Source organism: Manis javanica, chromosome 3 (assembly GCF_040802235.1).
Source record: "Manis javanica isolate MJ-LG chromosome 3, MJ_LKY, whole genome shotgun sequence".
NCBI classification, from domain to species: Eukaryota; Metazoa; Chordata; class Mammalia; order Pholidota; family Manidae; genus Manis; species Manis javanica.
Window position 1 is genome coordinate 165,266,055 of NC_133158.1, and position 22,815 is coordinate 165,288,869.

Below are 22,815 nucleotides of genomic sequence, written 5' to 3' on the forward strand. Positions count from 1 at the left end.
TCAAACAGATCATAGTCACACTTTTCTTTGCAAACAGGCCGTGTACCACATACTATACTTACATACATAAGGGCATAAATTAAATTAGGCTGCAAATATATATTAGCATGTTTAGTACACAAGGTGTGGGGGATCACAGGGAAAACTGTGTAGCACAGAGAAGGCAAATAGTGGATCTGTGGCATCTTACTACACTGATGGACAGTGACTGCATTGGGTATGGGTAGGCACTTGATAATGTGGGTAAATGTAGTAACCACATTGTTTTTTCATGTGAAACCTTCATAAGAGTGTGTATCAATAATACCTCAATAAAAATTAAAATATATATATATATACATATATATAATAGCTTAAAATTGAAAATGCGGTCTATGTGAAAATGCAGAATCTGTATCTCTTTCACAACCTAAATTCTCTTTTCACAATCAGATGTGACATCACTATAATATCTGAATAAAGGAATTAGTTAAAATTCTATACACTAAGTTTTTGAAGACTATCAGACTTCAGAGGAGCCATGAATAAAAAAAGGAGAAACTTGGAAATCACACAGTCCTATCAGTTCTGTGTATTAAAATCTTACATATTTACATGCACTTATATACTGATATTTGAAAATAATTTTAAACATCCCAACCTGCTTCTCATCATTATTGATCACCTTACCAGAAACCACACAGAGAAAGTAAGTGCACACCTCTAATCCATCAGGTCAGTCCTAGTGCTCACCCACACTACCCAAGGCCGGGATATTTAGGGGCTAGATTTGGTCCCATCTACTCTGTTACAATCTTAAAACAAAACGAAATTAAACTTTTCAGTAATCAGGTACGTTCACCATACCCCCGCCCTCAATTCTACCCCTGGAGCTGGACAAAGACTAGAAATTCAAATATAAACTACCTGGAATATTCATACATTTGCTGTATGTTCTAACAGCAACCCAAGGTCAAGGAAGACATGTGACAACTGAGGTTGAATAATGAATAAAATAAGGTGGGGCCAAAGCAGGATTCCATTGTTCCTGTAGGAACAATATTTCTTCTCCTTTAACCATCATTCATTCTTTCCTTCAACAAATACTTATTGAGCACCTTTAATGTATTAGGCACTGAACTGGCAGCAAATTGACCAGCTCCCTACTGTCTACTTCACAGACTGACCTTAAACCTATCTCTATTCTTTCCAAGTTTCCTTCTTCCTATCTGCCTTCTCCTTCTCCAGTCCCAAATCCCCCACTCACACTGCCCTTCAATCTACTGCCAAGCTTTTCTACATAATCACTGCCTTTATAGGTATATGACACACTGTGAGGAAATTCATGAGTCTTCCCAGTGGCATTATAAAATGCATCTTATGTAGGTCCTCTCATATAATTTCTCCTTAATCTTAGATAGAAAAACCACTTAAGCATCAATTATTTGCAACTATTCATTTTTCTAGAAAACACCAAAAGGGTTTATAAGTTAATTTACGTGGACTCAAGTTTGCTATGTTTATTGTCAATCTGACCAAATATTAACCACATTTTACAGATATATTTTTGTTGGTTTATTAAAAATATCATATAGTAAGTAACTTCACCCTCACTTGCTCCTCTTCCTCTTTCCACCTTTTCAATGTATTTTTCAAGGTTCTGTCCTTGATGCTCCTTTCTTCAAGATTTATATTCCCTGTTTAGAAAGCACCACCCATTTCCAAGGCTTTATCACCTCTATGTAGATGACTACAAAATTTATACAAAAATTTATACTTCGAGCCCTAGACTTCTGTTCTGTTCTGTTCTATTATTTACAATCACTTATTGGATATCTCTGCTTATGTTCCATGATCTCAACTGAACTTCTGCAGTATCGAACTCCACGTCTACCTCCCCAGACAGGCTCATCCCCCGGTGCTGCCCATCCCTTGTTAAGGGCAGCATCATCCAGACTAAAAACTGATTTTCTATTTTTGCTTCTTCCTCAACATACAAATGCCCACAGTTTCCAGGTTTTTTCCTAAAACATACTGCATTCCCCTGGTTAAAAACAAAAAAAGAAAGAAGAAATACAATTTCTGATGCCTTTCTGATGTCAAGAGCTACACTATCAAAAGTAGTGGTAGTCTTAGCCACATATGGTGATTTAAGTTGATTAAAGTTAAATTAAATTAAATATTCAATACCCCAGTTGCACTAGACTCATGTCAAGTCCTCAATAGAGACATGAGGTTAGCGGCTTACAGATACAGTACATTTCCATCATCACAGAAAATTCTATTAAACATCTCTGGTCTAGAAAATAACAGCAAACTACTTAAGGTAGTAATCTGAATTTTCCCCAATCTGTCCCCCGATCTTCTACCTGAGAAGGTATCCAACATTATCTTCTACCTAAAACTCAACAAGAAAACAAATAACCTGATTCAAAATTGGGCAAGGAAGGACTTGATTGTCTAGACATTTCTCCAACAAAGACATACAAATGGCCAACAGGCACATGAGAAGATGCTCAACATCACTAATCATTACAGAAATAAATACAAATCAAAATTACAGTGAGAAACCACCACACACACCATATCAAAAAAACAGAAAACAAGTGTTGTTGGGGATGTGGAGGAACTGGAACCCTTGTGCACTGCTGGTGTGACATAAAATGATAGAGGTGCTGTGCGAATCAGAATGTTGATTCCTCAACAAATTAAAAATAGAATTACCATATGATTCTGCTGGGTCAATTTCATTTACAGGTATAAACCCAAAAGAATTGAAGAGATATTTATACTCCCAATGTTCATAGCAGCATTATTCACAATAGTGAAAAAATGGAAGCAATCCATGTGTCCATTGACAGATGAATGGTAAGTAAAATGTGGTATGTATTAGCCTTAAAAAAGGAAGGAAATCCTGACTCATGTCACAACGAACCTTGAGGACATTACGCTAAGTGAAATAAGCCAGTCACAGAAAGACAAATACTGTTTGATTCCACTTAAAATGAGGTACCTAGAGTAGTCAAATTCATAGAGATCGAAAGTAAAATCATAGTTGCCAGGGTCTAGGGGAGGGAGGGAAAGAAGGAGTCATGGTTTAATGAGCATACAGTTTTAGTTTTATAAGATGAAAGGATTTATGAGGAATGGATGGTGAGACAGTTGCAATGTTACACTGAACTATATACTTTAAAATGGCTAAGATGGTAAGCTTTATGTTATGCATATTTTACCATTATAAAAAAAATTGGAGAAAAATAATTCATGTAAGAAGGGAATCAGAGGGCATATGGAAAATCTCTGTACTTTCACTCAATTTTGCTGTGAACCTAAAACTACCACACTAACAAAAGAAAGCCTATTTTTTGAAAAATGCATAAAGCAGTTTTATCCAAAATGTCTTTTCCCCTCTCCTTAACCTCTTCCAAACCTACCCACTCCTCAGCATCCAGTAGCAGTTCACCTCTTAGAGCTTCTTACCTGAGTCTAATCTAACCTCCTTACTTTAAGTTCCTACATAAAATATATTAAAATACCAAGACCAATATAGCTAAGATCAATTAAATATGTATCATAGGAATACTTTTGGTACAATCTAAATTATAACAACTCGATTAAATTACATGATAAATTCTTAATGAGCTGTTGTCAAGGCTGCAAAATTAAATTCATTCATTCAATCTACACATATTTATTGTTTACAACATGCTGGCCATAAGAAGGAGACCTAAAAATACACGGGTGAAGGGAAAAAATACAACCTGAGGAAACCCTCAGGAAGTTACAGCCCAATAGAGGAAACACTATTAACAAACAACTAAATACAAAAATACCAATTGTATTCACTGCTATGAAAGAAACTAGTGGGCATTAGAGAGCTGGGAAGGGGTATACCATGTATGCTCTTTAGATAAGGTGTTCCAGGGAGAGCTCTCTGAGGGGAGTTACATTTAACCTGAAGATGAGGTGATGTCGGCACAGTAAAACCAGGGAGAAGAGCATTCCAGCAACCGAACTGTGAGAAGACTGTTAACACCCATAACTAAATGTAAAGCAAATAAACTGAAACTGAGGAGACAAATACATATAAGGGGACGGTTTGGGGGGGGGAAATAATTTACTAATTTTGTTTGTTTACACAAAATAGTAGAAGGAAAGACTTATTCTCTTATCTGGGGCTGCAGCAAAGAATATGGAGAAAGAATAAGGATCATGGATGCCATTCTGAAAAGTCAAAAAAGGAACACAAGGATTATCAGGCCTCAATAAATATTCTCTAAACACAATCATGGATGCATGCATATTCCACTGTACAGATGTGTCATATTTTAGTTCCTGATAAGTGGTTATTTATAGCCTCCAATTATGTTTATATTATAAATAATTATGTAACAAATACTGCTTCCCTTAAATCTCTTATTCTTTTCTAATGAGAAACTCCAGAGGGTTTCTTCTGGATAAAAGGACATAAACTATTTCAAAGGGCTTGATATGTATTCCCAATTTGCTTTCCAGAGGGCTTGTGCTGGTTCACACTCCTAACAGAAATAGATATGAAGAATAAGAAGTAGATAATAAGATAAAAATAAATAGAAGGAGAGTAAGAAGTGGCTATGAAATGAAGATACCAATTTCTCATACCTTTGCCAATAGATCATAGTTTTAAGAAAGTCTTTGTTAATTTAATAGAAGAAAAAGGTTTTATTTTTAAATAGCTTTTTATGTGATGTCCAAAATACTTAGCATGCATACTGCAGAAAAATAGCAAAATATAAAAAAGCAAATAGGAGAAACTAAAAATCATCTAAAATTAAAATACCCAGAAATAATTGTTTTATACATAAAACATTTTATATATATATACATATATATATATATGTATGTATTTTCCCCCCTATGCTACATGTTTTTCTCTGTTTCCACTTTAGAAAGGGTATCATACAATACATGCTGATATAATTTTTCAAACTCAATCAATTGCTTAGAATACCACCATACAAGAGTATCACAGTATACTCATTTATCACACTGCTCCCAATTTTCATTTTTATCAACAATGCTGTGGTAAACAGCCTTTACTAAAATCTTCCCACTGATCTTTCTTTAATTAGGATAAAAATCCACAGGAAAGAAAATGCTGAGTCAGATTTTGCATATTTAAAAAATTTTTGATATGCACTGAGCAAATTATCCTCCAGAGAGGCTGTATCATTTTATGAGGTCCCACACTCTGTACCACCTCAAAGTGGGTATTAACAAAAAAATAAACAACAAACAAAAAAATAATTTTGCTAGACTGGCAAACATCGGCTTTTGTCATTCAATTTACATTTTGATTACTGGTTAAACTGAATACATCTTCCATATTTTTATTAGCCATCTGCGTTTCTTCTGTGAATTTCCCAACCCACTGCCCTGTTTTCTCTTGTAATGCCAATATTTTATTTATATATTTATATTACATTTAGTTACCATGTTAGTACTAAGTCTCCCCTGGTCTGTGACAGTTGTGCAAATCTGACTTAATTTTGATGACCTTGATAGTTTTGAGGAGTACTGTCAGGCATTTTGTAAAATGTCACTCAACTTAGGTTTGTCTGATTTTCTTCCTCATTGTTAAGACTAGGGCTAAGGGTTACTGGAAGATCTCATCACATCATATCAAGGGTACACGCTATCAACATTTTATGACTGAAAAAATTAACCTGAGGATCCCCTGACCAAGGTGGTGTTTTTTAGATTTCTCCACTGTAAAGTTATCCCCCACTTCCACCCTGTATTTTCACAGGCTACTTTTTGGAAGCACTGCACTAAGTGTAGCTCAGACTCAGGAGGGAGCTAGAGGGGGCAAGTCCTACCTACTTGAGGGGAGAATGTCTACATAAAATAACTGGAATTCTATACAGGGCACTTGTCTCTTCTTCCCCACTTATCATCTCCAGGATAGTATAGTTCACTGAATCTAAGTAAAGCCGGATCTAACCTGTGTTTTATTTATGTGAGTATGTACACATGCATTTTTATTTTATATTTTAGTTTAGAATCAAACATAATGTTATTTATTTTGTTGTTCAAACTGCTCCAGTTTTGGTCACTGTGATCTCTTTCAGGTTGGCCCCTGTGTTGCTTTGGCGCAATCCACCATTTAAAAATACATGTATTTCCTTTCTTTCTGGTACTACAGGACACTTAAAGTTCATGTTGTATATTTCCTGCCCCAAACCTAGTCAGCAATTTTTCCAAGGAGCCTTGGATCCTTTTACTGGGAGACACTATTAGAAACCAAGATCTGGGTGGTGGGTGACATTACTGGTTTTAAAAACTCTCAAGATTTGATTGAAATAGCAGTAACATAATTTTTATTTGCTTTGGAAAGAACTGCCACCTTTAAAATATTTCTTTTTCTCTTCCAGGAATAGAATGACTTTCATTTATTAAGTTATCTTTTACGTTGCTTAGTATATCATAAAACAATCACTTTTTCTGTATATCAGAGCACTGACAATTTAAATATCACTTGATATTTCCTCCACCTGTTAATGCAGATCTTCCAGACCATATAAAGTCTCCAGAAGGGATTTCTGTGAGCCTTTAGAGGAGTGATCCCAGCCTTGGGCTGCACATAGAATCAACCTGAAAACTCAAGAATCTCATATCCAAGTCACATGTCAAATCAACACATCAGAATCTCTGAGAGTGGCACCAAAGGTCTAATGGAGATTCCAAAGTTCTGAGGTGATTTCAGTGTGCATCTAAGCCAGAGAAACACAGTCTTGCCTTACATGGCCTCATTGAAAGCTCATTCTCAGTAGGATTTCTGAGTAATGCTGCCTCCACTAGGCACATATCAACTTCCTCCCTGCAGAAGCACTGGCGGTCTGTGAAATAGCAAAGCTTCAAGTTTGGCCATATTCTGAATAAAGATGAATATTTTGCTCCCTTATTGTATTACCTAAGAGATACACATAAGCAGTGCTGCCTGTGACTAAGTAAGATGATTCTCGTTAAACTGCACTTTAAAAGAGAGTCGTTTTCTTGTTTTCATAAAAACTTAACCCCCACCCTATGCTCATAGGAATCATACAGGACTACAATAGGTCTGGCCCTAACACAAACTCTAGTGACCACCAGCCTGCAATATTCAGAATCCTGTCCCCTTTCCCAAGACCAAGACGCTTCCTAGAGGTTCAGCCTCTTTCCCTGAGGTACACTGAGCATCACCAAAGCAACACCAAAACCCAAGCCCAGCTCAAGTGCTCACGGACATACTCAGTGCCACATATAAGCAGCCTAACAGAAGAAGTGTGCCTATTTTTAGGTATAAATACTGTTTAATCTTTACTGTTCTTCTATACAAGATGTCTGGTATTAAATTACAATTATAAGATACACCCAAAAGGAAAACAAACCCTTTTCAAGACATAAATCAATCAATGGAAACAGACTCATATGACCCAAATGTTGAAATTTAGGCAGGGGCTTTAAAATAACTATTTCAACTTTCTCATTATTAGACTGGGAGAAAAAGGTAGTTTCCCTACCTTTAAACTTTAACCACTTTGCAAGATAATTGAGAGTCTAAACCAAAACACTAACAATGTATTATAGGGTTTATAATTATATAAACATAAAATATATGCCAACAATAAGAAAAAAGAGAGGAAATGGAAGTATAATATTCTTTGAAAGTAGACTGATCCTTAAAGATAAACCTTACAGCAAACAGTAAAAATAAAAACTTAAAAGGAGGTATAATAACAAATAAGCAAAGGTAAAACAGAAACAAAATGAAATTGCAAAAAAAGCTCAACTTATCCAAAGTAAGTCAATAAAAAGAAAGAAAAGGAACAGAGAACAGATGGCACATACAGAAAAAAACTAGCAGTAAGGCAGATTTAAATCCTGCCATATCAATGATTATATTATATTTAAATTATCTGGTGACACTAATTAAAACCCAGAGATTCCCAGAATAAGAAATGCTACCAGAGATGAAGATGGGTACTACATAATGATGGAAGAAAACACCACAATCAGACACAGTAACACACTGACAATCCTAAATGTGCATGTAGTCAACAAGTTTCAAAATATATGCAGGAAAAATTGACAGAACTCAAAGGTAAAAATAGAAAACATCATAACTGGAGACCAAGATTCTTTCTTAGTAATCAAAAGAACAAGCAGACAGTAAGGATATAGAAAATCTGAATAACACTGGTGTCAACTTGACATTATTGATATTTACAGAACACTCCACTCAGTATCAGCAAAATCCAAATTTTTCTGTGTACTTGGAACATTTAGATAACACAATAGATCTTGAAGCAAACTTCAAAAATGCAAAATAATTTACATTATCCCCAAAGGGTGTTTTCTGAAGACAACAGAATTGAGTTAGAAGTAAAAAAAAAAAAAGAATTCTGGAAAAATCACCAATATTTAAAAATTAAACAACACATTTTTAAATTCATTGAAAGATATAAACTACCAGAGCTCACTCAAGGAAAAACAACCTGAATAGTCCCATAGCTATTATACAAGTAGAATTCAGTTTTTAAAACCTCCTCATGAAGAAAACTCCAGGTAGAGATGTCATCACTGGCAATTTCTATCAAAAATTTATGGAAAAACACTATACAAATTCTCCCAGAAAACAGAACAGTAATAAACACTTTGCAATTCATTTGATAAGGCCAGCACTACCCTAATAGCAAAATCAAAGAAATTATAAGAACATTCCAAACCACTATCCTTCATGAACACAGTAGCAAAAAACCTTAACAAGTCCTAAAAAGGAATGAAATTCTGATACATGATACAACACACATAAAACTGAAACTTTATACTAAGTGCAATAAACCAGACACAAAAGGATAAATAATCTCTATCTCCCCTTACATAAGGAAGCCAGAATAATCAAATTTGCAGGACAGAATCAGAACAATTGTTACCAGTGGCTGGAGGAGGGGGAATGGGGAATTATTATTTAATGTATACAGAGTTTCATTTGGGGATGATGAAAAAATTCTGGAGATGAATAGTGGTGATGGCTGCATAATAATGTGAATGTACTTAAAGCCAACAAATTATATGCTTGAAAATGGTTAAAATAGAAAATTTTGTTACATTTATTTTACCCCCATAAAAAAAAAATCCTTAATGTTAGCAAACTTAATCCAGCAACAGATAAAAAAGAAGTCAGTAACAAAGAATTCTGGAAAACCCCCAATTTTCTGTTTGTGTCTATCCAAGGAATGCTGGGTGGTACAGATAATCCAAAATAATCTATACAAAAACCTATTAAAAGTAATAAATTTTAAATAAACGAATCCATTAACAAGATACCAGGGCACAAAATATACAACATACAAAAACAAGAAAAAAGAGTAAACTTTATTGCATGTAGATTACACTTCAATAAATTTGATTTAAAAACAAACAGAACAGAAAATCAAATAAATAATACTGGTGCCAGTGGACTCCTGTTTAAACTGGGATGTCTGTTTCTAATGTAAATTCATTAAATGTGGTATTGGCTAATAACTTAAAGATAGACTTTAAAGAAATTTATTTAAAAATATTTTAATTCCTAGTTCATAGAGATATTTTTTAAATGACCAAAAATTTAAAGAATCTAGCCTGAAAACTATTTCAGACAAAAAAAAATGCTTCCTCTTTAGTCTACCTACCTAGAAAATGTATTATTAGTAATTTCTTGATAAATCAACCATCCTTACTTTCTTGACACAAATTCTACTTGGTTCAGAATATATAGTTCTCTTAATATAATGTTAATTTTATTTGCTAATACTTGGGGGCTTTGCTTCTATAGTCGTGTGATTGGTTTATAAGTTTCTGTACTGTTAAATTTTATTATCTGAGTTAAATCAGTTTTGTTTCATGTCTTGGGGTTTTATACTCTTCATGTTTTATTGCCTGGATTATCTGTTCACAGAAATAGGACAAGGCTTGCCCATAAAACTGTCAGGAGTAGAGTCCTTTTTAAAGTGATTTTTGGACTTTTTATTTATTCCAATGTATTAGGTTTTACAAGTTTTCTACTTTAAAAAAATCAATTTTGGTAATTTATATTTCAAATCCCTTAACATAACTGCTCTGTGGTAACCTGGCTTTTTTAATTTCTATATTTAAAAAGATCCTCTAGTATTCCTAATATTCTAACATTTTTGTTAAATGACTTCCTAGAGTTTATTATGGCAAATCTACATGGATTTTTCAGTTTTACTACTTTTCTATCTTTGGTTCTGTTCAAATTTTTTTATTATTATATTTCTCCTCTTGCTATTCCTTTCCCAGCTTTGGGAGGTGAATTCATTGTTTCATTCCATTTTATAATAATAAAAACATATATACAACTTTGGCTGCAACCCATATATATGTGTATGTGTGAATATGCAAAATTATAATTTTTTTTGGTAATTTTTAATATTCATTAGTTCAGATTTCTGCTTTCGTAACTACCTGGAAAAAGAAATGCCAGCTGAACTTTGTATATTTCAAATTTTATTGCACTGTGGCCAAATATAATGAATGGCCTGTCAAATCTGCTTTGTAGACTATATTGAGATTATTCCATTTTCTAGTCTGGTTACTGTCCATAAATGTTCCGTGAGTGTCTGAGAAAGGGTATTCTCTATTTGTAATGCACCCAGTGTCTGAGCTGAAGTAATGTAAAGAAGGCATTCACTTAAGGGGGTGGCAGAGATGGGAAATTGGTTATATATGGGAGATCAATCACATAAGTATACTATATAAAGGATAATGGGAGCAGAAGGACTTCCAGAAGACTGGTTAGCTTTGTAAGGAACTACCAAACTATCTTCCAAAGTGCCTGCATCGTTTTGCATTCCCATTAACAATGAGTAAGAAGAGTCCCTGTAGCTCTGCATCCGTGTCAACAACTTGGATTATCATCACCTTTTTGGATTGTAGCCATTCTAAAAGGTGTGTAATGCTCTGTAACTCAGGGGAGAGGAAATCCTGGGGCAAAATACCTCTAAAACCAAAATCAGTCAAAGGGAGAAATAAAGTTTAAAACCCTTTTATTGCTTACAAAGTGCAGTCCGTGGCTGTTTCTCTCTCCTGATCAGCAGAAGCCAACCAGACTTCCCCTTAACCTCTCAGGTTCAGATAAGACCTCCCTTGCCCAGGTAATTACCCATTGATATGGAGATGAACTTCTCTCCACCCCCTGAGGAATGCCTATTGATATGCAGATGTACTAAAGCCATACTTATCTCTACCCCTGAGGATGCCCTAAAGCCAGGCGACATATTCTGGAAATATTACAATTTTACCCACATGCTCTTTCACTGTTGTTTTAATTTACAATTCCCTAATGACAAACAATATTAAGTATCTTGTCATATTCTTATTTGCCTTCCATATACATTCTTTGCTGAGGTGTCTGTTCATACCTTTCCCCACTTTCTAACTGGGCTGTTTGTTTTATTTTGAGTTCTTTTTATATGTTGGATACAAGTCTAGGTAGTAAAGAATTTAAATTTACCAAATGAAAGGTTTGGCTTTTTGCCCTTAGCTCTTGGGAGGTAATCTCTAAACACTTGTAATGTCTTGCCTGATTAAAGTGTCTTTGTTTAACTGGGGACACCAGGCCAACCAGATAGTAACAATATGATTTTGGGTGGAGGCTTTGAGTTCTATCAACAATGAGTCTTAGGGTGGGATGTTTGGGTCATGTCTATCAGCTAGACCTCTTGAGGAAATGGAGACTTAAATCAGCCACATGATAACTGGTCACACTTACATGATCAAACCCCAATAAATATTTTAGACACCAAAGCTCATGTGAGCTTCTGTGGTTGACAATACTCCATGCAAGCCCTCAGACATCAATACTGGTAAAATAATGCTGTGCATGTCTCCATGTGGAGAAGACAACCAGATACTCCACATTAGGTATTTTTCTAGACTCCACCCTATGTGGCTTTTGCTGGACAGATTTTAATCTGTATCCTTCAACTAATACACCATGACTTTGAGTGTAACAACTTGTGGGTAAAATTGTAACATTTCCAGAATATCTCGCCTGGCTTTAGTACATCTGCATATCAACAGGCGCTCAAGGGTGGAGAGAAGTATGGCTTTAGTGCACCTGCATCATTCTTCAGGGGTGGAGAGAAGTTCATCTCCATATCAATGGGTAATTACCTGGGCAATAGAGGATTTATCTGTACCTGAGAGGTGAGGGGGCGGCCGGTTTTGCTTCTGCCAGAGCAGGAAAGAGAGAAGGGCCTGGACTGCACTTTGTAAGCAATAAATGGGTTTTAAATTTTATTTCTCCCTTTGATTGATTTCAGTTTTTAGAGTTATTTTGCCCCAGGATTTCCTTTCCCTGGACTTAACACAGCTTTTAATGAATTCTCTGTCCTTTGAGAGAATTATCAAACCTAAGGGTGGGTGTTGGAGACCCTTGAACATGCAAATGGTATCAGAAGTAAGGGCAGCCTTTTCTGCACTGCTCTTTAATTTTGCAGTTGGCTAACTTGACAAAGTCCTTTATCAAATAAATACATGTTTTGCTGTTCTATCTAAAAAATCATTGCCAATTCCTACCTAGATTTTCTATTTTTCTTCTAAAAGTTTGTCTTTTTGTTTTACATTTAAGCCTGTTATCCATTTTGAGTTAATTTATGTGAAAGGTATACAGTCTGTCTACATTCATTTTTTTTGCATATGGACTTCAATTCTTCCAACTTCACTTGTTGAAAAGACAATCCTTTTCTCCACTGAGTTTCATCCTTTGTGAAAGATCAGTTGCCTACATTTTTGTAGGTCATTTCTGGGCTATTTTGCTCCACTAATCTATATATCTATTCTTTTACTAATCCTATACTGAATTGATTACTGTTGCTTTATAGTAAGTACAAAACCAGGTAGTGTTAGTCTTGGCTATTGTTTTTTTTTTACCCAACCTTAGTCTCGGTCTTTAAAACTTACATGCTAATATATTCATTTCTATTTTAATCACTGATAGAGTAGCCTTAATTCTGTCACTGTATTATTCTTGCTGCTCCTTAATATTATCTCCTTTATTTTCTGTCCTTTGCTAATAACACTGAAGACATTTCCTTTTTCCTAAAAATACTGTAAATAATTGTCTTTTTAGTAGTGAACAGAAAATATGTGACTAGTCTTACTTATATCTTTTTGTAGTCTCCATCCCTTGCCTGGATACTTAAAGTAGATCTTTTAATTCTCAACATTTTCAACCTGATATATCTAGTATTCTCCATATACTATTAAAATCCTTTGAACTATAAACTGAAGTCTTAAGCTCAAGGATGTTGTCTTCCATTTTACTTTTGATTACTGCTTCTCTTCTATTTATTATTCTCCTTTATTCAGGAATACTATTTCTCTACATACTGAGTCTTTATCAGAATTATCATTTTCATCTTTTTGATCCTTTTCACTGCTGCACTTTGCAAGATACTCTCCAACTTCTCTTTGAAGGCAAATTCTGGCATGCTAAGACCCCCACTCCTTAAGATCCAATCACCGAAGCAGAACACACCCTACCCCTACTCTTAAAAACATGCTTCCTCACCCATGAGCTGCTGCTCCCTCTCTCTGGGGGCAGCCATTCTCTCCTTCAGATAATAAAATCTCCTGAGTGGGCCCGTGTCTCCTGAGTCCTTCTGGGGTAAGGAGGGTCGCGGTGAGATACCCTTTCACTCTTGATTTTCAGTCCCGTTTTTTGACTCCTTCATTGTGGATTTTAATAGTATACTGGATTTCATCATCTTTATGAGTTTTGAGACTTGAAAAAAATTATAAATGCAGAAAAGTACCAAAGAATGATTCAAGTTCCTTTGTAATCATCCTTAGTTCCTCTAGCTCCAGGGTTCTGGAGTCAGTCTACCTGGATTCAAATGTGAGACCTACTCCTTACTAGTTTTATAATCTTAGGGAAATGAGCTAATTAATTCACAAAGGGTTTTAATACAGTATCTGGTACTCAATAAATATTTAGCTATTTTTACTGTAATTTCTGCTGTTATCTGAGTTGATTTCCTTCTAAGTCTTTTTCATAGTACTTCAGATTCATTAAATAATTTTAAGAAGTAAATACCATCTAATATCTTATTTCCTGTCTCCATTTTTTTTCAAATATAATTTTCCTTTGTATCTTTTAAGATTCCCTTCTTTTATTTTTCAGAATTTTCTCATAAGCCCATGATGGCTTAAAAAAAAGAAATGCTGTCCATTATTTGAATTGAAAAAACCATCCAGGTTTGGTGTTTGCCATGAAAAAGGATAAATTCTAATTGGTCTCTCTCCTTTACTGTTCACCTGGGTACTATTTGATTTTAATTTTCAGTTCTTAAGTTGGAGAAAAGATTGATTTACATAACTCTTAGATTAAATTTCTGGTCTTAAGCAGTCATACAATATTATGGCTTTCACCTACTTTAATGACCTCTTTGAGGATCTTGAGAGCACAGAATTTTGCTTCCCAATTCAGTCTGTCATGGATTTAAGTTAATTCATGGATTCTAGGTTAAGGATCCCTGACTTACTCTGGCCCTCATGAACTAGGAGAGACTCTCCCACTCCTTTTGCCTTACGTTGTATGTGACTAAATGCACTTAATCCTGGGTACTTTGAAATGGAATATAGTACCTCCCTTATCAAAAGAAGGGCCTAACCAAGAGTTGTTTCAGCTGGTAACTGGTACAAAGCAGTTACTAAACCACTCTCTTTATTCTTGTAAATATTTAAAATTTTCCAAAATAAAAGGCTTCATTTCTGTGTTTATTTGAATTAGGGCCTTAAAAAATGCATACCACCCCCATGGATTTTCCTCTCTCTGTTGCTTCCTACTACTACTTCGTTCACATCTGAAAATGCACCATAACCAGTTCACTTCTGCTCTTGCCTTTACAGAACTGTGGTCACCAAGGGAAGTAAGAGAGTGAATGATAAGAGAGATGGGGGGGGGGAGAAAAAGAGCCCTGGATGATGCAGATAAAGTTGCAACACCACAGTGGGTAGCTGCCAAGTTTCTGGTTGGCAAAGATCCCACTTCCTTAGGTTGTAGGTATATAGTAGAGATGCATAGAAAATCTACCTCTTTCCTGCCTATTCCAGCTATTCTGTCTTGGGGATCTTTCTACTTTTACCGAGAGAAAATCTATCTGGCATATTTTAATTTGTATTTCTAGTTTCTGACTTTATTTGTGACTTTGCTTCTCTGTATTTTCACCATGACTATGGGATAACAGGAGATTCGGTTGCGTCCCAGTAGTTGGCTACTAACTAAACCCAGGCTTCCCATAGGTTGAATTCTGAGGCCAAAAGGTCCTGCAATAATCTGGCACATGTTCAACCTGAGAACAGAAGATAAGTGAAAGAAATAGTTCAGATCTTGTCTTGCCTCCCTTAACTCTCAACTACACAACAATTTTACATAAACAGAAATATGCTTATTGATATTATTGAACATATATAAAACATCATAGTAAAAAAGAAAATGTTACTTTCTCTCAAGGAAGCCCTAGTCCAGGTTAACAATGTCAAGAAACTGCCAGCAGATGTAAGGTTTAAAGTGAAGCATTGTAGCAACCAATTATAAATATTCAAGTTCCACCACAATAAAATACACATGAAAAACTGGTGAGCAAATACACGAATTATCAAAGACATTCTCAAAATTAACTGAAAATAAGCACACAAACACTATTAAAACCAGTTAGCATAACAAGGTAGACTGAGATTACTTAGAGGAGAGGTATAGTGCCTTACATTCTTTCTGGTCTTGTCAATAATGTTCCATGTTAATAAAAAAATCTCCTGATTAAGACATGAATGCAGAGCAATGAGTTTAGAAGACCAACCTCCTCTCATCTGAAAGATGTGATGTGAACTGTTTCTACCACTTGGGGAAGTTAGTTAACTGTTCTGAGTCTCAGCTTTCTCATCTCTAAAATGGGTGTAATAATAGAACTTATCTAACAAGGAGGTTATGGGGACTACATGAAATAATGAACATAAAGAGCTTATTAGCAGAGTTCCTGGCAACAGCACTCAAAACACAACAGACTTGTTATAATAAGTAAATTGACCTCTTCTTTTAAAGAGTTAATCCCTTGAAAATGCTGAGATGAAACAAATGGTACTTTGAGGAAAAAAAAGAAATAAACAAAAGGGAACAAAAAAAAATAAACTGAAACATTTTAAGTAAATTACAGACCAATATACCTCAAAAATTCTAAATAAAATTTCAGCAAATTGAATCCAAGAACATACAAAAAGTCTGATATATCAAGCCTAAATGAAATTTATCCCAGTGTATGCAATATTGGTTTAATGTCAGAAAATGAATCAGTATAATTCACCATGCAGCAACAGAATAAAAAAGCAAACCTACATCTTCATCTTAATACATACAGGTAAGGTATTTGACCAAATTTAACAACCATTTATAATAATAACGTAGTAGACAAGGAATAGACACAAACTTCCTCTATGTGCTAAAAGGCAACTACAAAAAAACCTACAGCTAAAGATGACACTTAATGGTAAGAACTGAATGCTTTTTCCCTAAGACTGGAATAAGACAATGATGTCCACTTTCACTACTTCAACAGTGAAGACGGAGTCTTAGCAGTCAAGAAAAAGGAAAAAAGGCACAAAAATAAGGAAGGAATAGGAAAACTGACAACATATTCTTGGTCTATGTGGAAAATCCTATGGAAGCTATAAAAATTTACTAGTAGTTTATTAGCAAGGCTACAACAAGGTCAATATACAAAAATCAATTATTTCTATATTCTAGCAATTAAAAAGTAAAGGTTGAAATAAAAAGATAATTGATAATAACATCAAAATTATGAAATACTTAGGGATAAATTTAACAAACTATGTATAATGAAAACAATTTGCTCAGAGGAACTTTAGACTTAAATTAATGGACAGATAAACCATGCTTATAAATTGGAAGATTTAATATTGTTGAGATGTCAATTCTTCCCACTTCCATGTATAGGCTCAAAGCAATCCCAATCAAATCTCAACAGGTACTTCTGTAGAAATTTATAAGCTGATTCTACAATTTTTATAAAAATGCAAGAGACCTAGTAGAGCTAAAACAACTCTGAAGAAAGAACAAAGTTGAAGGACTTACACTAAATGATTTCAAGACTTAATATACAGCTACAACAGTTTCTCAACCTTGATACTACTGGCATTTTGGACTGGCCAATTCTTCACGACGGAGGACTACCCTGAGCACTGCTGGAAGTTTAGTGGCATCCTTGCCTCCTACCAGAGGCAAATCCTCCACCTCTCCAAGTTGCAACCATCAAAAATGTGTCCAGACACTGCCACATGTCCACTGTGGAGGGGGGCAAGGGGAGGCGCAAAATCGCTGTTTGTTGAGAACCACTGAGCTACACCAAGTAGTGTGCTAGTGACATGCAGAGCAAAGAGACAGAACAGAATCTAGGATCAACAGATCCTCAACTATATAAGCAATTGATATTTGACAAAGGGAGAAAGGAATTCCATTCAAAAGCATAATCTTCCAATAAGCGGTGCTGTGGTTATTCATATGTAAGAAAACTACCCTCACCCCTCACTTCAGTCCATACACAAAAATTTTAACTCAAAACTTAGATTTAAATTTAAAAGCAAAAATTATTAAATGGGGAGGAAAAAAATAGGTAAAAAACTTAAAATCTTGGCTTAGGCAAAGATTTCTTAAGACATAAAGAAGCAAAACTATTTTTTTAGTTGATAAATTGCATATTAGAATATATAATGTGTTTACTCTCCAAAATTTACAGTTAAAATAAAAAGGCAAGCTACAGATGGGAGATAATATTTATCTAATAAAGGACTTGTATTCAGAATAAGACAATAATAAGATAACCCAATTAAAAAATGGACAAAAATTTAAAGAGTTGCTTCATCAAAAAAGATATGCTGATGACAAATAAGCACATGAAATGATGCACATCATTAGTCATTTGAAAAATGCAAATTCAGATTACACTGCAACACTGTACAAACCCACCTGAACAGCCAAAATGAAAAGACTGGCCATACCAAGAGCTAGCAAGGAACATATATGCCTTGCTGATGGGAATACCAATTTGCCAACACTTGGGAAACATGTTTGGTGATTTCTTATAAAGGTAAACATATACTTAACATATGACCCAGCAATTCCACTCCTAGGAATTTACCTTAGAGAAATGAAAACTTACAGCAACACGTAAGCTTGTATTTGAATGTTCATAGCATCTATATTCATTAGTCTACAACTGGAAGGAACATAAATGATAAAAAAAAAACTGCTACATCCATACAACGGAATACTAGTCAATAATAAAACATAGTCTGGTACACACAACATGAATATATCTCTAAAGTATTATTCTAAGTACAAGAATCCAGACACAAATTGTATTAATAAAATATATGGCTAAAAACAATTCTAGTTTCAGTAGCATTTTCTTGGTTATATGAATCATTGGCACTTACATTGTTTTTTATTTAACTTATGAATCTAGTTTCCTTCAATCAACTATGAACCCTTCTGCCATAGGGGCTACTGTGTATCTCTGAGTTGCAATTCACAATACTAAAACACGTTTGTATATCAATATACAAGCTCCAAAATTCTCAGTCAACCAAATAACTAGAATGTAGTAATACACATTGCAATGGAGTTGCAATATGGGAGACGTGGGTTCAAATCCCAGCTGACTGCATGGAGGACCTGTGGTAAATCTATTTAATCTATGAGACTCACTTTCCTTATATTAAACTGAAAAGCATTAGGGTAACGTGAGGGAAGACAGTGTTGGGCACTCTGGGGTGGTACGACTAGCAATCCTAATGCCTGTGAAGCCAATGAGGACAGAAACCTCCTGAGAAACAAAGGGCCAAAAGTTACACTTGAACTTGATTTTTCAGAAGAATGACAGACTGAGAAAGTCGGGGTCTCATGAGCCTTACCTTCCTCTGGGTCTTAAGCAGGAAATATCAGAAAGGTTATTATAGGGATAACTGGGTTGTGGCAGATAACCAATCATAGGAACATTCATTTTTGATCCTTCTATCACTGGGAATAAGATTAGCTTTTTAGACTGGCACAGAGAGAGGTTAGTTTTACTCTACTGATGTGTTGTTTCTATCTTAAAATCCATTTTTATGAAATAGAAATCACAGGTTGAAACCTGATAGAAGTCCTTGGCTGAGAATCAATAATTGGCAGAATGAATACCTACAAATCAAAAGTCAGAATCACTCAAGGAATTACAAAATGGCAGGGTCAGGAAGATTCATGAGTGATTTGCTGTATACCTACCATGTGTCGAAAACGTGCAAGGTCACATGGTTTATCATTTAATCTTCACAAGAGCCTTTATGAGGTGGCTGTTCTAGAGATGAGATTATTCCTGTTTTAGAGATGAGAAAATTGTCATTCTGAAACAGTTTAGTAATTTGCCCAAGCAGTCACTATTAGTATGTGACAAGGGTAAGATTCAAACTCAGAGTTTCTGATCCCATGTCCTTACCACTACTTAAAACCTATTATCACTATATAAAAAGCTCAGCTTCCAATTATTGAAGCTGGCACAGTTCCTAGAAAACAGTAGGCTTAAAACAGAACAATTTTGTTTTTCTTCCAAGGTATTCAGGAAGCAGATATCTAAGGTAAGCAGGAAATAGTTAATTCCTCCAGCTACCAGAGGGGGAAACTAAAGCTTCTATGTTAAGTCATTCCAGCTTTGAATCCTGGAATTCCTAGTCCTTTTCTGCATTAGCATTCCCCTGACATTTATCATGACAATGATGAAGAAGAAAAGATGGAGGAGGAGAAATGATACATGCAATTATAAGACCAGGTGTTTTCATTCTTTGGCTAGCCCACACATATTTATTGAGTACTTATGAAGTTCAAGAACAGTGCCTGGCACTGGGGATATAACAATGAACAGAATGAACAAAAAGTTTCTACCCATAGGAAGTTTCACCCTAGTGGGAAGATACTGACAAATAAATAGACAATTAAAATGTAGTGCAGTGCCAAAGGGACAGATAAGAAAACTAAACCCAGGGGGTGGAAACAGGGATACAAAACAATCAGTTAAGTGTGAATTTCAAATAATGAATACTTTTTTAGTATAGGTATATCCCAAATATTGTCCTTTATTTTTATTTGCTAAATCAGGCAACCCTAGGGAGGGCTGGTGCTTTCAAAAGTGCCTCAAAGGAAATGATACCTGAGATGAAAATTGACTTATTACTTGTTCCCAATAAATCTGGACTCTGAAAATGTATATTAGCTGCTGGCCTATGGAGACACCTACGTGGAAAAGATCTGAAACCTAACAGTAGCTAGTGTGGACTGAGGGCTCTTGCCAAAAACCACATTAAGTGAGCCATCTTGGAAAGACCTTCCAGACTTAGTCCAGCCCTCAGGTGATAGCAGCCCTGCCAACAGCTTGACTACAATACACGAGAAGTCTTGAGGCAGAACCACCTAGCTAAGCCACTCGTGGCCCTCAGAAACTATGTGAGATAATAAATGTCTGTTTCACAATGTTAGGTTTTTAGGGTAGTGTGTTATGCAGCAATAGGTTAAGTAATGGCCTGTCCATTAGAGGAGATGTGCATTCTGCAGGAAGGGCCTAACGTCAGGACCCGTCATGCTCATTCACTGCCAAGAGCAGCCACCATTAGTGTGGGTGCTGGATCCAGGGGCCACAGCTGTGACTCACCCAGTTATGCCTCCCACCAGGGGATCTGAATGGTGTATTTCCACTCAGATGGAATGGAACACAGGGTAACAAAAAGATTTTTCAGGACAGAGTATCCTTTCTGAGACCATATGAGTAAGATCTTTTTAAAAAGCAAAACAAAAAATATTTCTTGGAGTTCAGTTTGATTACTTGAGAGAACTGTGTGAAAACAGAAATACAAGTGAAATAATAGAGAAAATGAGCAGAGCGAAGAAAAGTTCATTTCTTGTATTAGCTGTGGTTCTCAGCATGATTTCATGTGTGCTAAGAATTGATATTGCTCTGCCAACTAAGAAAGTCATTTGTTCCTGGGTGGGTTGTTCTGAGTCTCCATCCAGAAGGGAATTTCTGAAACTTAAGGATAATGTGCAACTGAAGAGCTATGAACTGTGGTTAATCAACTAATCCAGAATTTCTAAGAGTACTCTGGTGAAACAATTTGACTGTTGCAAATTCCATAGATTATTTTACTCTAATGGATTAAGTTTAAGTGATTACATTCCAAGTATCTCCTGTGAACAGAAAGATCTCAGAGAAAGGCATTTACCCCATTTTCCAAAAATACAGGCTGAGTTGGAAGGGAGTAGGGTAATAACTGTAGAATTAAACAAGGCTGCACAGAGATGCTAGAAGTTTTCTTTTACCACAGCCTCCGGACCAAGCCCCATGGCTTTAGTGAAGTTTTCTAACAACCATCTCAGAAGTCATGCTATTAGGAAATATTTTCCTCCAGGCCAGTTCAATACTAATTGAGCTTAGTATGTTTATGTTGGAATCTTTCAAGATCTGTGTGTCCCAGATATATCAGATGCCACTTTTCTCCTTGTGTTCTGGAAAAGGCACAATATTCTTACAGGGTTCCCAATTCCCTTCACAGAAACTGAGATAAGGATATTGCCTTAAAGGTCTTACATCTCCAGGATAGTATAGTTCACTGATCTAAGTAAATCCTGATCTAACCTGTGTTTTCTAAACATTTCTATGTAAATGAGTATTTTTAACATTTTACTTTTAAAATATCCAATTCATTTAAAAATTACTTCCCCACTCGCCCTCCCACACCCCTCCCCTTTGGTAACCACTAGTTCATTCTTGGAGTCTGTGAGTTGGCTGTCATTTTGTTCCTTCAGTTTTGCTTCGTTGTTATACTCCACAAATGAGGGAAATCATTTGGCACTTGCCTTTCTCCACCTGGCACTGAGCATATCCTTCAGCTCCATCCATGTTGTTGCAAATGGTAGGATTTGTTTCTTTCTTATGGCTGAATATTATTCCATAGTATATATGTACCACCTCTTCTTTATCCATTCATCTACTGATGGACACTTAGGTTGCTTCCATGTCTTGGCTATTGTAAATAGTGCTGCAATAAACATAGGGATGCATATGCCTTTTTGAATCTGGGAAGTTGTATTCTTTGGGTAAATTGCAAGGAGTGGGATTCCCAGGTCAAACAGTATTTCTATTTTTAGTTTTTTGAGGAACCTCCATATTGCTTTCCAGAATGGTTGAACTATCTTTCATTCCTACCAGCAGTGTAGGAGGGTTCCCCTTTCTCTGCAACCTCGCCAGCATTTGCTGTTCTTAATCTTTGTGATGCTAGCCACCCTTACTGGTGGGAGGTGATATCTCATTGTGGTTTTAATTTGCATTTCCTGATGATTAGTGATGTGGAGCATCTTTTCATGTGTCTGTTGGCCATCTGAATTTCTTCTTTGGAGAATTATCTCTTCATATTCTATGCCCATTTTTTAATAGGGTTATTTGCTTTTTGGGTGTTGAGGTGTGTTGAGTTCTTTACATATTTTGGCTGTTGACCCCTTGTCAGATATGTCATTTACAAATATATTCTCCCATACTGTAGGACGCCTTTTTGTTCTGTTGATGGTGTCCTTTGCTGTAAAGAAACTTTTTAGTTTGATGTAGTCCCATGTGTTCATTTTTGCTTTTGTTTCCCTTGCTCAAAGAGATGCATTCAGGAAGAAGTTGCTCATGCTTATATTCAGGAGATTTTTGCCTATGTTGTCTTCTAAGA

General features: G+C 35.6%; 1 protein-coding gene across 16 annotated transcripts in view; it reads right to left on the reverse strand.

Moving 5' to 3' along the window:
• TFDP2 (transcription factor Dp-2) overlaps positions 1-22,815 on the reverse strand; it is a 150,123-nt gene that overhangs the window by 63,638 nt on the left and 63,670 nt on the right. Inside the window, exon 5 of one of the 16 annotated variants that reach the window (XM_073232320.1) lies at positions 19,343-19,433. The exons of the other annotated variants lie outside the window; for them this stretch is intronic. The gene's annotated coding sequence lies outside the window, so the exon portion shown is untranslated. The remainder of the gene's footprint in view (positions 1-19,342; positions 19,434-22,815) is intronic. 16 annotated transcript variants of the gene reach the window in all.